A 14,808-nucleotide genomic window follows, 5' to 3' on the forward strand; every position below is an offset into this window, starting at 1 on the left:
TTGGCCTGAGGTCATACCACCTCACCTCCTGTCTCAGTGTGGTCCGCAGCCTCCTGACTGTCTGGTAACAAATGATCATGCTCCTGGCTGCTCTCTGCAGCCCGGCTCAAAGAGCCCTCAGTGGCTGTTGCTGCAGACCTAATGGAGGGAGGAGACGACTGGAGATGGATTCCCTCTGTCAGTCTCCACTCAAGCATGCCAGACACTGTTTGAAGAGATGAGCCATGTTTGAGTCCACGTCTCTAATTAGCCACATAGGCCTCTGCTTTGTTCGGAGAGCTATTATGCTGCCTAATAACAGCCACTGCAGAGCCCTGAAAGGATATAACTAACACTCGCAGTTAAGAGATGGCATTGTCTTGAAGTCCAAAATAAATGGGAGCACGGAATTGCGTTTTGTAAGGATTTGCAAGTATGCAAATAGCATTAGAAGGAGACGCGGTATGTGTGCATAAGCTAGAGTGTCCCGTAACAATGAGAGAAACGCCAGAGAAGTGGGTCTCAGATGATTAAGAGCTGCCTCTTTCCCCAGGCGTCTTCGTCTCTAGAGACACATCATCTTCCTGATAGTTTCTAGGCTGAGCTTCGGCCCTGCGACAGATGACAGAGAGAGACGCCCAGCTACTCTTCCTCTGTCTGGTTCAGGAGGGCACACCGGTGCATCTAGCTTTATTTATCTTACAAATGACTCTATCTCTAGGCGCTGGTGTTTGACTTCACAGCTGGATGATTGAGAGGGCGTAGCGCTGATCTGATCTCCACACTCTTCCTCTCTTGTCAGTTGCAATTTTCTTTCCCTCGCAGTCACTTAAAATTCACGACGCCTCCTCCCATTAGTTCCAAAACAGGTATTTTTCTTCACTTGCCAAACCTCGTAGAACATGCCGCTAATCACATTTGATCTGGTCTGTTTCAGATCCTATTCTATTAAAAGACACCTCTGTGTAATCAAGAAACCTCTGTGTGTTTCTGTCTTTCATTTCTTCTTTCTTCAACAGACAAAAACATGATCCTTCATTTCCTAATTAACCAGCACAGGGGCATGCGGAGGAGAGAAAATAAAATGAAGCGTAGATTGTCCTCTGAGTGGAGACAATTAGCAGCTTTCCTTGGTGGCACGAAAACATCGCAGGTTGCCTAAATAGTTGTTTCTCCTTGTTGCCCTGGTGTTTCTTTCTTTCTTTTATTCTCCTCCCTGCCTCCTATGGAGACTGACCTATATGGAGAAGAAATGTCAAGCGTAAGGCACGGAGCAGATGAGAGAAACAGCAGAGGAGCGGAGACAAAAGCAGACCAAAGCCTGCACTCAGATCCACTCATGCAGGAAATGGAAAGAAAAAATAAGATCCAGTCTTTTCTCTGTGTGCTCCCCTGGAGAGGTCACCTGCTTCTCACAGTTACATGGTGAAAGCGGTCAAATGTGAGGTGCCACATCCCGTTTGTGATTGTTAACAAGATCAAAGCCTAATTACAGTACAACCAGAGAGAATATTTATAGCTTTGCAGTTGTGGTTTACAGATTGCACTTCACCTCTTTTGTATTAAGGCTGCTGTAGAGGCCCATCTGTACAACCGCAGGCTGTAGATGTAGGTGGCAAGAGTTGAGCTCTGCTTTTATGCTGTTTTCTTTGTTCTTATTCTGTTGCAGTACCACATGATGAGTGCAGTACTGGCCATAAAACCACATGAAGCAGATACCAGCAGCTACAAACATGGACACGTAATGAACTTGCCTGGCAAATTCTAGGACTCATTATACTCAAAACGCTGCTCCATTATATGCTAACTATTACAGAGGCTTTAAAGGTACTGTGTGTAGGATTTGTTGGCATCTATTGGTGTGGTTGCAGATTGCAACCAACCATTGGTGATTTTAGGCTGTTTTTAGGGGTACTCAAGCCCAGCTACATTTCATCTCAACACCCCTAAAAATGAATTATCAAACCCTCTGACCCATGGGATCGCCGGTGGTCCTGGCCGACATTACAGTCTTTAAGAGGCTGTAGCGGGCTCTTAAAGCTAGAACAAAGATATTGGTATCATATGAAACTAGAAAAAACCTAAGAAATCCATTGGTACCAACCACATCATGTTAGCTTGTCGGAAAAGTGGCTAAATAGCGTTCCAAATTAGGCAAAATTTTGGCGAGGAAAAACTGGCACGGCAATTTTCAAAGGGGTCCCTTGGCTGCTCACCTCAAGATATCACCACCATATCTTGATGCAGAAAAGGTAGAAATTGGTGTATGAAAATTCACCAGAATGCAGGAAATGAAGTATTTGACGCTCAAAATTTGGGGTGGATGGGTACTACAAACACAAGGCTTTCATCCAGGAGACCGCTGTTCGTGTCCTGTGTATCACGTTACAATCAGCTGTTCATTCGTGGCCCGTGTTCACAACGTTCAGTGTCATTTTCACTGTACAAACGTAGTAGTTTTAAGCCAAAACACGTTTTTCTTTCCTAAACCTAACTATAGTGGTTTTGTTGCCTAATCCTAAAGTGACACCACGGGTCACTAGAGTGGTTTTGATGGCAAGGGTCGTGACAAAGCGGCAGTACGTGATGAATTAGGATGAGAAGTTTCCGGTGATTATACACTAATGAAAACATAGTTCTGAATATTATATTCCATGTCTGCCAATAAATCCCCCTAAATACTACATACTGGTCCTTTAAAGCAGGATTTGGCTGCAATAAATCCATCAGAGTGGGAACACATCCCTTCAGAAACAGAATAATAAAAACAATGCACCGCACAATATGTAAAGCTTCAGTCAGAAAACTCCCTTTGTTTGCTTGAGTGATTAAGAGCCAGTAGATAATGTCACTCCATCTCTGGAGGTTTATGTCACTATCATCGCCATCTGTGGACGGGACTGTGCTTGATGTCTACAGTAAGTGGTGCATAAGACCTGCCATTAACATAAAAATTGACAGTCAAACCACAAAGCCTTTTTCTGCTTATTTTATGGTGTCAATCAAGCAGCATGAGCAGCTTCTCAGGAGATACACTGAGGTAACAATTCATGAAGACTGACAACCCGGTTGAGACGATGTGCGGGAGGAATGACGACCACTTAAGAATAAAAAGGTGCCACATGCACCTAAAAATATACACGATTGCCACTAGAGATACTATACAAGGAAATGTTTGACACATGTCACATATCCCCAAAATCACATCTCTGGTGGTCCTGTTTCTGGAGAACGCTTTCAGTCTTTAGCAGCATTTTTAATCTTTTTTCATCATATCAATGGTGGAATGTCTTTTTTTTTTGACTAACAAGACGTGACTGGGAGGATGTTATTGTAAACGTTTTCATATGGGCTGACAGGGATTGAAAGAGCTGACACTGAGCCTCTGGGATATGGTGTTCTCTCTTTATTCTTTGAAGATTTGCCTTTGATAACAGACACACAAGCTGCTACTTATCCACAGTAAATACAGGCTACTTAACACTAAAATGTGCACCTCATCTAGATTAGCCCCTGGCTAAGGCCAGCTGTGAATATGCAAAGGATAAAAAGGCTTGTAAGACAACAAGGCACACCCCTGTCTTAATTATAAAAGCGGATATAGGTGGCATAATCGTTTTTGATGTACAAATAATGATTGTCAATTAAGCTTTGACCATGGCAATCTCCAGTTCTGAAAAGTGAAGCCAATGCTGAACTGCCTTAAACTTGCATTCTTTCTAATAGCCAGCAGGGGGCGACTCCTCTGGTTGCAAAAAGAAGTCTGATTGTATAGAAGTCTATGAGAAAATGATCCTACTTCTCACTTGATTTATTACCTCAGTAAACATTGTAAACATGAGTTTATGGTCTCATTCGCTAATTTCAAGTCTTCTTCAATACAGCATGATGTTCATTTAGTAAATTATGGTCCCATTTAGAATCAAATAGACCATAAAGCAGGGGATGCTTTAGGGCGTCGCTACCTTGTGATTGACAGGTTGCTACTCCCGGTCTGGGAGTTGTCGCCCAAAAATGTTTAATTCAGTGTTTGGTTGTACTTAGCTCCACCTTCTCGTGTCACTTCTGGTTGCAAAAAAAACAAAACAAGATGGTAATGGCCCAAAACCAAGATGGTGACGGCCAAAATACTGAACTCAAGGCTTCAAAACGGCAGTCCACAAACCAATGGGAGACGTCACGGTGACTACGTCCACTTCTTATATGCAATCTATGACTTTGACAAGATGAGCCAAAAAAATATATTTTATTTTTTAATACAATGGCCTTCGTAATCTCAAAAGGCCATCAGTCTAGTTACTCTACATAATAATAACACTCAAAACAGACTTAGTTGCCAGTGTATTAGGTACACCTAGCTAATACAACATCCACAAAACCTTCAAGGTTGCTTCAAAGGCTGTTGTTTGTCATCGTCTGTGTTGCTGTTGTGTTGTTGATATCGATGGGGTGGACAAAATATTGTATTATGCTATACCTCACTTGTATTGGCTATAAATCTATAGTGGTTTGGTTTATGTCTTCTGGGGCTTAAGCGAATAAGAGTAACATCATTTCCAACTCCAGGGACGTCATAATGGTCTCATGGGTCCAAACAATATATATATAATATTATAAAGGCATAAAATAGCACAACAATAATGTAGACAAAAAAATATTCTTTGAGAAATGTTTGACCAAACAAAGCTCCCCTATATAAGTACATTTGACACAGATGTGACAGACTGAAAACATCATTTTGTACTAAAACTGACTTTCCACTTGTCCTTTGACCTGTCACAATTCTGAGCTATTTGCTCCTGTGTGAACTTGACTCATGACCTTTGAAACAGCCATTAAGCAGAAACCACAAGGTCAAGGCCGGTATCGACCTGCTGCTACTCTATGTATTGAGCAACGTGTAGGGACCAGGACCTCTCTGAAGGTAATTTGTCACATTCATACGTAACTACTGTAGCTTCAATTCCACTGGGACTCCATGTTTCACCCGCGTCTATTGGGGAAATTTCTCAAACGGTCCGGCTGTAGCTAGTCAAGGTGGACGCTTGAGGTCAAACATGGTCGTTTGTAGCTCCACAAGGTGCTCTGTTGATGATACTGAGCGTAACCCCCTTGCAACGGCCCCCCTACCAAGTCACACTGCCAACACCGTTAATTCATAGTTTGACATTTTGGGGAATACGCTTATTTGCTTTCTTTTAGAGAGTTAGATGAGAATATTGATACCTGTACAGCATGTAACACCACCATAAAAACAACACTTGATAGTTTTACATTCTGTTTGTGTACAAATTAAACTAGGATTGTGTTTTTATTGTTGGTAGTAGGGCTGCACGATTATGGCCAAAATGATAATCCTAATTTTGATCAATACTGAGATCACGATTATTTACAAATTTATAAAAATTAGGGCTGCACGATGTTGGAAACAACTGACATTGCAATTATTTTTCAGGAATATTCACCCTAACGTTTTGTTAGCTACATTTGAAAGTTAAATGCTTCAATCTGGTGCACTTCAAGAGCAAAATTTGATGCTCTCAATTTAATCATAAACACATTGGTTGTATAGATAATATCTATCCCCAAAAGTGAAGCCAAAACATCTCTATCGCCAGTTGGTGGCTGGTATTGATATGCTGCAGAGTTTTCTATGAGCAGAATGCACATTTTAAACGTCAATATTGCAGGCAATCATGTTCATTTAACTGCGGGAAGCCAATACCATGATCGTGAATAATATTTGATTAATTGTGCAGCACTAGTTGGTAGGATTATATTTTTAACTTTGGACAGAGCCAGGCCAGCTGTTTCCTCCCGTTTCCAGTCTAAGTTAAGCTTCCTGCTTCCAGCTCCATTGTTACTGCACAGATATGAGAGTGGTTTCAATCTTCTCTTAGCTCTCAGCGAGAAAGCGAATAAGGGTTTTTTCCCACAATGTCAAACCTTTCCTTTAATCAAAAACAAAATAGCCACCTTTGACTGTAGATTTACCGGATCATATTTTCTCCCATTCTGAAACCTCATCCTGTTTGATTCCTCTCAAAGGCGGGATATTTGCAGACTCATGCCGAGAGTCTCTCTCTCTCTCTCTTGCTTCTTTAATGAAAACAAAAAAAAGATGTTGTTTCAGTGTTGAGAATAGCTTGAGAATGTCCAAACAAAGGCAGAAATGTCTGCGAGTCTATCAAATTCAGAAGAGGAAATTCAGGAGAAAAACACTGCTTTGAAAAAAAATGAAAAGTTTTGAAAGAACACAAACATTAAGCCGAAGTGTAGGCACCGCAGCAAAGTACTACAAATATCATCAAGCTGCCATTCAGTGGTACAAACTGCCATAACGACCTGAAATACGAAGGCTGCGACAAACAAACAAAAATTCTTACGCCAAACAAGCTCTACTTGTGTTGCCCTGCAGCAGAAACATTGAATTACCTTCCACATTGAAGGGCACAGAAACGTTGACTCAAACTGTAAAGATAGGAATGTTCTCAATGCACTAATGAGGCTTTTTATGTACCTGTGTCTCTCTCAAGTAAACACAGATGCAGGTGTGGAAGTAGAGCACAATTTTCACAAGAATGATTGTGCTGGTAAATTCTGAGTGAGAAATCTACAGAGAAGACAACGCGATGACATGTCAGACTTAAGTTCTGGTGTCTACATCTGTTTCTATCGGTCTAAAAGTAGCTCTACTTATTGCACATGCGCTTGGATATACTGCCTATTAAAATCAAGTTTTCACTTAAATACTGAAAATGAATCTACAACAATCAGACAAATGTTAAACCAGCCCGCTCTCACCAAATGGCATACGCCTTCCCATGAGATCAGGTTGGTAAAACATTCAACAGTCACATTCAATCAAGCATGTCAACGTCTGTAATAATGATTAGCATGACATTAATTGTCATTCTTCATGCTGCTGTGAATGTGGACCCTCTCTGACTCTCTGTGTTAACAGGAATGACCTGCAGCATGGATGTCAGCAGCTTCATGCAAGGGTACACCTGTGACTTATACAGCCAGGCTGTCAGCTACAAGGATCAACTGCTGCAGGGACAAGTGACAGTTCTGCACTTTGCATCGTAATGCAGGTCCAACCGTTCATCACAAGCAGGACTCCTTTACCTTGAACACCATCATGCATTGCAGGGCATCTGATGTGGGGACAGCCGTGACTACACAGGCATGGGCTGAGGATTATGTAGAGTCCAGGACTGCAGAAAGCACACACAATATCAGATCTATTTCCACAGCCAAGTTAGGGAAATGAAAGTTTGCAACAGAAGGATAAAGTCCTTTTCTAACAGCTCCGACTGTTGTTTGGGAATGTTATTCGATCCCTTGTGGACAATGACTGTGTCAACATCCAGATGGTCTGTCAGACTTTTTCTCTTATCTTTTACATTTGGGCTGAAGACACAGTATGTGTTTGCCATTTTTATTCATGCAGTTTGTGAATGGAGAGTTGGAAATAGCGGGGAACCATCTGACCTGTCTGACAGAAGGTCAAGACCAAGACTGGATGCTGGCAATACGCCCTGGTAAGAGTTGAATGGGCCCCAAGCACATGAGCTTGGATGTAGGCAGCCGAGTGGGGTGAGAAAAACTCTCCTGGGGTTCGGGGGCAGGTGTGGAACAGTGTTTGCTTTTGCTCTCAGATTTGATATCAGAAAATCCCCCATGGTTGGTGTAAAGACACCGGAAGGTACAGCTCATCGGAGAGTGTCATCGATGCAGTGAGGAGGTTGAGGATTTCCAGGACGAGTGTTTACCCCGCCAGGGTTTGCTCTTAACAGAAATCCAGGGCTCCTTTGTATGCAGAAAGAAGCAGGACCAGGTGTCTGATAAAAGGTCTATAAAAGTCTGAGAGAAGTTTGTTAAAATGCTGAGTCAGTCTCTGATATTTTTAAAGTACTAAGTCAGGGGAAAAGGCCAACAAGTCCAGTTGACTTGACGTAGCACTTCTAGTTATTAAATATGAGTTACAGCAGTAAAATCCACAAGATAAGGGCCTGTACACATGCCATGTTTTTGATAATATGACAGAATACCACCTCAGTGTTCAGATTAGTTCGCTAGAATGATCACACCGGTATGATATGCATCAAAGGGTGACACAGTTTAAACAGAGAAAATATGAAAATATTGAGATATACACTGTGTTTTGATATATAGCCTAAAAATATCTAGATATTATTTATAAGCCATATCGCCCAGTCCTAAAAGGATTATCATATGAGATCAGGTCTATTAAAATGTGTCCCATAATACCTAAAATAAAAAGTTCTGAAACAAGATGAGAAAGTTCTGGACATACAATATCCAGGTTTCAGTGTGCATGTAAGCTCCTTGTATTTGCTGTTCCTCTCCACTCTCAAGGTCAAGTGAAAGTTCAAAAAAACAAACACTTTCTCAGACACCCTGGCAGCAGAAGTAAATTTACAGTCTCCGTAGACATAGCTGTGAGCCAAACCAAGCAGAAACAAAATGAATCACAAGTTTGTACGAACACACACAGAAGAATAATATAAACTCTGTACTCTGCTCTTTCGAAAGAATTGTGTCTGAAAGCCACCAACAGAGGTTGTTAGGGGAGGAACTTTCTCACATCGATCTGGTCTCACTAACCAGGCACAACTCAGTTAATCTTGAATTCCACAATAAACCCAATAAAATAGGATTTTTGAAAAAACAAAGCCAAAATCAGATAAGCTGTTTCACCAACTGATAGCTACCTTACACTGTTAAAACATATTGGTCAATATCAAATTTCCTCAAATGTTATTACCTCTGGAATCAGATATTTCAGCCTTTCGATGCTTTAAACAGTTTATTTTATCTCAATATCTGAATTCAAACTGGCATTAAAGTTCTTGCAACACAAGGCGCGTTCATCAACCTGCCGCTGCTGCAGTAGAAGGCAGACAGGTGTGCACTGTTTTGCCCAATCAGCCTGGCGATTATCCCTCTGTAAAGGGCCATCGGCGGCAGCAGCCCTGACAAGCGACAGGATTAGCAAGAGATGCAATTAAGGCCTCAACAGGGAATCGGTGTCTGACACACACAGATAGGATTGTGGCTGCATCTCCACACATACATGCATTATGCTCACACTGTGAAGTGGAAAGCTCACCTTGAGTCACATCAGATGACTCCGCCATCAATTTATTTATTTGTGTGTGTGTGTCGGAGTTGGTGGGGAGCCCGAATGCTTGGTTACTGTCAATTACCTACCGCATTCACCGCTGCAAACCAATTATCACATGCAAATTAATAAAACTGGTACAGGATTATCTTTGGAATAATACATAGGAAAATGACAAAGATTAAGCGGTACTGACACTCAGATCCTTCACAGGAAATGGTCTGCAGTTCAAAGCATATTTCCCATTAGATATTCAATATGCAAACAACAGTAAGCCAATATCAGTTAAGTTTGAGAATAAGGTCATGATGTCTCATATCAGATTAATTTTTAAATTATCTAGCAGGTCATTGCAGCTGAGTGTTCAGGCGCTGTCAGAGCAGATTTTGCAAGGTCAATTTTACTCACTGTGGAGAAAAACAAGCAGGATTGGAAGTAATGTGAGCAGGGTTGCGAGCATTAGGCCGTGTTCAGACCAACTTTAGCACGCAGCCCTCTCATTCATTTGATTGATTGATTGATTCGGGTGCCAACGCAGAGGGCGATTTGGCAAAAAACATGAACCAGGCTCAACTTTAGCTGAAACGCAACATAATGCCATCTGGCAAGGCAAATCAAATACATGCAAGAGCTCATTCTGGGTAATTTATTTTTTAACGTGAACACAATGGCGCGACCAAAACTTGTAGCAGAGTGTAAACCTTGAGTTGACACGTGTTTACGGTCCTTTTGTGATTGTGATTGTCCCCGGTGCAAATTCTTTTCTTGGGCCCCCCACCCCGAACACAACCGCACGCTCATGCACACACACACAACCACTCCAGACAATTACAAAGCAGACAATTGCTATGCCACCATGTAGAGGCTCACCATGCAACTCCCATACAGCATACCAGCCTTCGATCAGCACCACGGACAGCGGCCGGAGCGCCAAATTTTATCAACGCTAACTTAACAGCCTACGCTGGACTCAGCAGCCAAATGTTACCACAAGACACAGATTTCAGTATGCACATTTTCCCACGTATGAGATGTAACAATAACAGTGCAATAGACTTAAATCCCTGATCCTATTCCATGATAACAATAAGAAACCAGAACTCACCCATTGGAAGTTTATCATACAGGTCTTGTGTTCCGTTAAGTCAAAAACAACACTGCTTTATGAACCATGTCCTTTTTTATTGCAATGTCCTGGCCATGAACGACGCAGGGCAACATGGCACCCCGTTTTTTAACTGAACTTCTGTCAGACGCCAAGCTGTTTCTATTTATTGTTGTCTCTCGCCTTGAAAACGTCTCAATGGACCAGGAGCGGCTGAAGTTGAAATGAGGAGTTATCTATGCAATACCTCCTCATTAGTTTGGGTGTTTTGAAGTAGGTTTGTATGAGGTACTTATGCATAGTCAGTGTATTACCTACAGTAGATGGCGGTCGGTACGCCCCCAGTTTGGAGAAACAGACTGGAGTTACCGCACAGGAGCAAAGCAATGTACTGCTGTGGACGGGGCCCACCTAAGGCCCACCTAAAAAAATCGATATCAGTTTAAGTGTACGCTATATTTAGAATAGTTCCACCGCTTTACCTTGCTGTCAGACAGCCCTTTCTAACATAGAACTGAAGCTGTATGCTCTCACCAAAGCCACCAGACTCCATTGAAAAATACTAGACCAGCAACTCCCGTGTTCTGCAAGGTAAAATTAAAGTTTTTTTCCAATAGGGTGGCTATGCTGAGAGCTTCAGTTCCCTGTCGGAAACATAGACTGTATATCTGTCTCATAGTAAGGTAAACCGACGAAAATATTCTAAATATAGCGTACACTTAAACTGATATTGATTTTTTGGGGGCCTTTCTTTTAGGTGGCTAAAATATATTTTGCTGCCGGCCCCATCCACAGCAGTACATTGCTTTGCTTCAGTGCGGTAACTCCTGTCTGCTTCTCCAAACTGGGGGCGTGCCGACTGTCATCTACTGTAGATAATACACTCACTATGGATAAATACCTCGTGCAACCCCACTTCAAAACACCCAAACTATCCCTCTAAATGACTTGGATATTTTTTTGTTATTGATTCCTGCCAGTCCACCAGACCCAAGACAAAGCTTGCACGAGAAACATAATTCTTGACGTTGTTAGTCCCACGGGCTTCAATGAAAGTGAAAGAGGGAGAGTGAATATTAACAGAGACTGATCAATAATTTAAGCACAGACAATAACATGAGAGTGAAATTGTATTGCAAGGTTAAAGTATATAGCTGACACATATTAAGCAACTCACTGCACCACAGTGCATTAAAACCCAGCAACAGTACATCAGTAAACAATCTATTATTGGCTTTTTCTTTGTGGTCAACGACAGCTACTTGACGGTTTGGTCAGCTCTACTCACATTACCAGATCATTGACCAGAGCATTCACAGCTCTGCATACAAACTGGAGAGTAAGCTGGCGTTGCTTTCTTAGAAAGTCTTTCTGATTGCTCCACCAGTCAACCTTGTACCTCTCTTCATGTCCCCAAAGCTCTCAACGCTGCTATGTGTATCTCCAATTATAGCCGTCTCCCTCCCTGGCTCGCTCGCTAGTCTCTACACACACACACACACACACTCACGGCCTCGCTCTCCACACACTCGTATTTCTGTCCTCACTTTCTTCTGCTCCTCTGTCAATGGATGCTCTTTACGTTGCAAGGAGACGCCGCACATCCCCCATTGTAATGACCTCCACTGAGACCGGGGAAGCTGTTTGTAAATCCCCAGTTGTTTGTTGGAGGACTCTGCTATTAAATAAAGACTCATCGCGACACAGTGTAGTGTGCACATCAGCTGCTTGTTATCAGTTCGCATGCCGTTGTAGAGATGCCAGCATCCAGATGAGGGGGTCATTTGCAAAATGCAACAAAGGACACTGCCGCCCTCGGCCCGGTCCCAAAACCTTTTCAAAGACTCTTTCAATCACTGTAGAAGCTTATAATTAACCCCCGTGCAGAGACTACATTTGCATCACGTACGATCCAATGTGTGCTTAAGCTGCCGGCGGAGAAAAACATTTACTTCAGCCTCGTAGTGGTAATTAAAAGTATGATACCTCTCCCACCTGGTGTCCCATATTGCAAAAGTGTGTCAACACAAGCGGTAAACACAACCATTAATCAATGTAAGACAGCAGTCCAGGGTAATGAAAATCAAAAATGATTGGTGATAATACACAACATTAATACAGTAGGCTCTACTTACGAAAATAGAACTGACAGTAAAGTCTTGCAGTAAGTGAGATTTTCATGTGAGGGTCCAACGTATTAGCCCACATCACAAAGTGGGGCTGCAGTGGAGGACAGCGTCCCATCTCCACCTGCAGAACTGGGATGCAGAATGGAAAAATGTCCGGAGGCAATTTCTCAATAATTATTATAAATTATTATGAAAGTCAATAAACGTGTTTTCAGGTTTAGAAAATAGATGGATCAGTGGTTGGATATAATGTAACACATTATTCAATGCCATTATATCAACAATTTTATAATAACAATAAATGTTGGATTTTTTTCTAATATTTAAGCTTTGTCAATTTAATGAATGTTATATAGAGTTTGACTTTTTCACTTTCAGTTAATGAGCCTCAGTCTCCATTATCAGTATGTTTTATTATTATTAATTTTAGATATGAATTGATACATTTCATAAGTTGTCTTTTAATTATGTTTCATAGTATTTATCATTCTCTCTCTCTGGTAAACCATGTGAATTGCTAAATATTATGTATCATGTGGCTAGTTTGGCCTCAAATGGAAAAAAATTGTCTAATAATAATATATTAGGGCTGTCAAAGTTAACGCAATAGTAAAGCGTTAACACAAATTCGTTTTAAGGTCGGGTTCAGTTTTAAAGCTAGAGTGAAGATACTGGTATCATATAAAACTAGAAAACCTGAGGAAGCCATTGGTACCAACCATGCCATACTGGCTTTTTTTTTACTAAACCTAACCAAGTAGTTTTGTTTTGTTTCAATTTAAAATGTTTACTACATGTTTAGACCACATGCTTCTTTAACTTTGTCTGTCTGCTGTTTGCCAAAACAGGCCAAAACAAAGAGCTGAAAGATGCTAAATCGTAGAGCTGAAGACACCTGAGAGTTTCTGTGTTTGCCACTAAGAGCAACCCCTTTCAATTTACACATTATTATTAACGTTACACATTATTTGATACACTTTGAATATAGAAATGTGGTTTAAAACAGCTCTAAATAAAGAAGCAAAGAAAATGTTTTAACTAAAGAAAGAAATCTCTAAAGAATCATCGAAAGAAAGAAATCTTAGACAAAGAACATTATTCCCAGGTATACCTTTTAAGCTCAATAACTGTCACTGTCCCTGTGGTGTGTATAAAAAGCCTGCATTGCAGAGTGCACTTGAAAGTTTCCTAAAGTGGGGAAAATTGGCCTTCTAATGACATACTGTCAGTAATGAATGTCAGTGGCCAGATGCTTGCACACAGCCTGAAAATGAAATTGGCACTTTGCTAGCAGCATTCCTGCCAGGCCCAAGGACTCGCTACCTCCTATTTAATCTGTCACACACAGCCATTATATGCAACAGTGACGATTATGAAAAAAGATCTGCATCCTTCCGAGGGACCCTGTGTACTCTGTTGTTGATTAAAAACAAATCCCAGAAAGTCATTGGCATCCATTAGAATCATTTCTGGGCTGTCATCGGCTTGACAGGAGTAACCCTCACTGACAGCCACAGATTCACAGCATCCTTAATAGCAGAATCATCTCCATGAGGCCATGTTATTGCCGGTAAAAGAAACTAGCAGGAGACACTGTCCATTCACCCTGGTTTAAATTGGCCAATGCCCAGTAGGATAGTAGAGATGATGACTGCTAAATGATTTTTAGTCATTAGGCAACACTCTACGAAAAAATTCAGTGACTGATTCCCTCTCAGGTTATGACATTTTTTTGATGAATATATACCATTAAATACTGTACAATGGGCCTCATGCAGCAACATTCTCATATTTTCTCTTAATTTTCTGTTAAAGGTCCAGTGTGTAGGATCTGGCGGTACCTAGTGGTGAGGTTGCAGATTGCAACCAACTGAAGCCTCTCACATGCGCCAAGTGTGCCCCCTAAACACTATATAAATGCAGGTATTAGCATAGATAATGCCCCCTAAACACTATATAAGGGTAGGCGTTGTGCCGTGTGCAAATACTCTGGCGCATGCCTAAGAATTGGAGAGATGCCACCAAGTAAAGGCTGTTAGAAGGACTTCAGCAGTAGTGAAATTGAGGTAGTGTTAAATAAACTTAAATAAAGTAAACGTGATTTTCTAGAGCGTCAGTACTAGCATTACAGGAAAATAAAAAAGCATCGAAGACCAGTGTGTCAGCCATTCAGCAGCTGAACGCACAAGATATCATCCAGGGGTTCTATAGTCTTAATTGGGATCAATGGACCAATAGGATTTATTTAGCCCACTGATTTAATATTCCAATCATTATAATTACTTGAAAACCATAGAATGTATACAAAAAGTTGACGTAGTCACCGTGATTTCACCCATTGGTTTTGAAGCCTTGAGTTCAGCATTTTGGCCATCGCCATCTTGGTTTTTGCAAACAGAAGTGACATGAGAGGGTGGAGCTAAGTACAACCGAACGCTGAATAA

This window comes from Sebastes umbrosus, chromosome 13, assembly GCF_015220745.1.
Source record: "Sebastes umbrosus isolate fSebUmb1 chromosome 13, fSebUmb1.pri, whole genome shotgun sequence".
In the NCBI taxonomy this organism is placed as follows: domain Eukaryota; kingdom Metazoa; phylum Chordata; class Actinopteri; order Perciformes; family Sebastidae; genus Sebastes; species Sebastes umbrosus.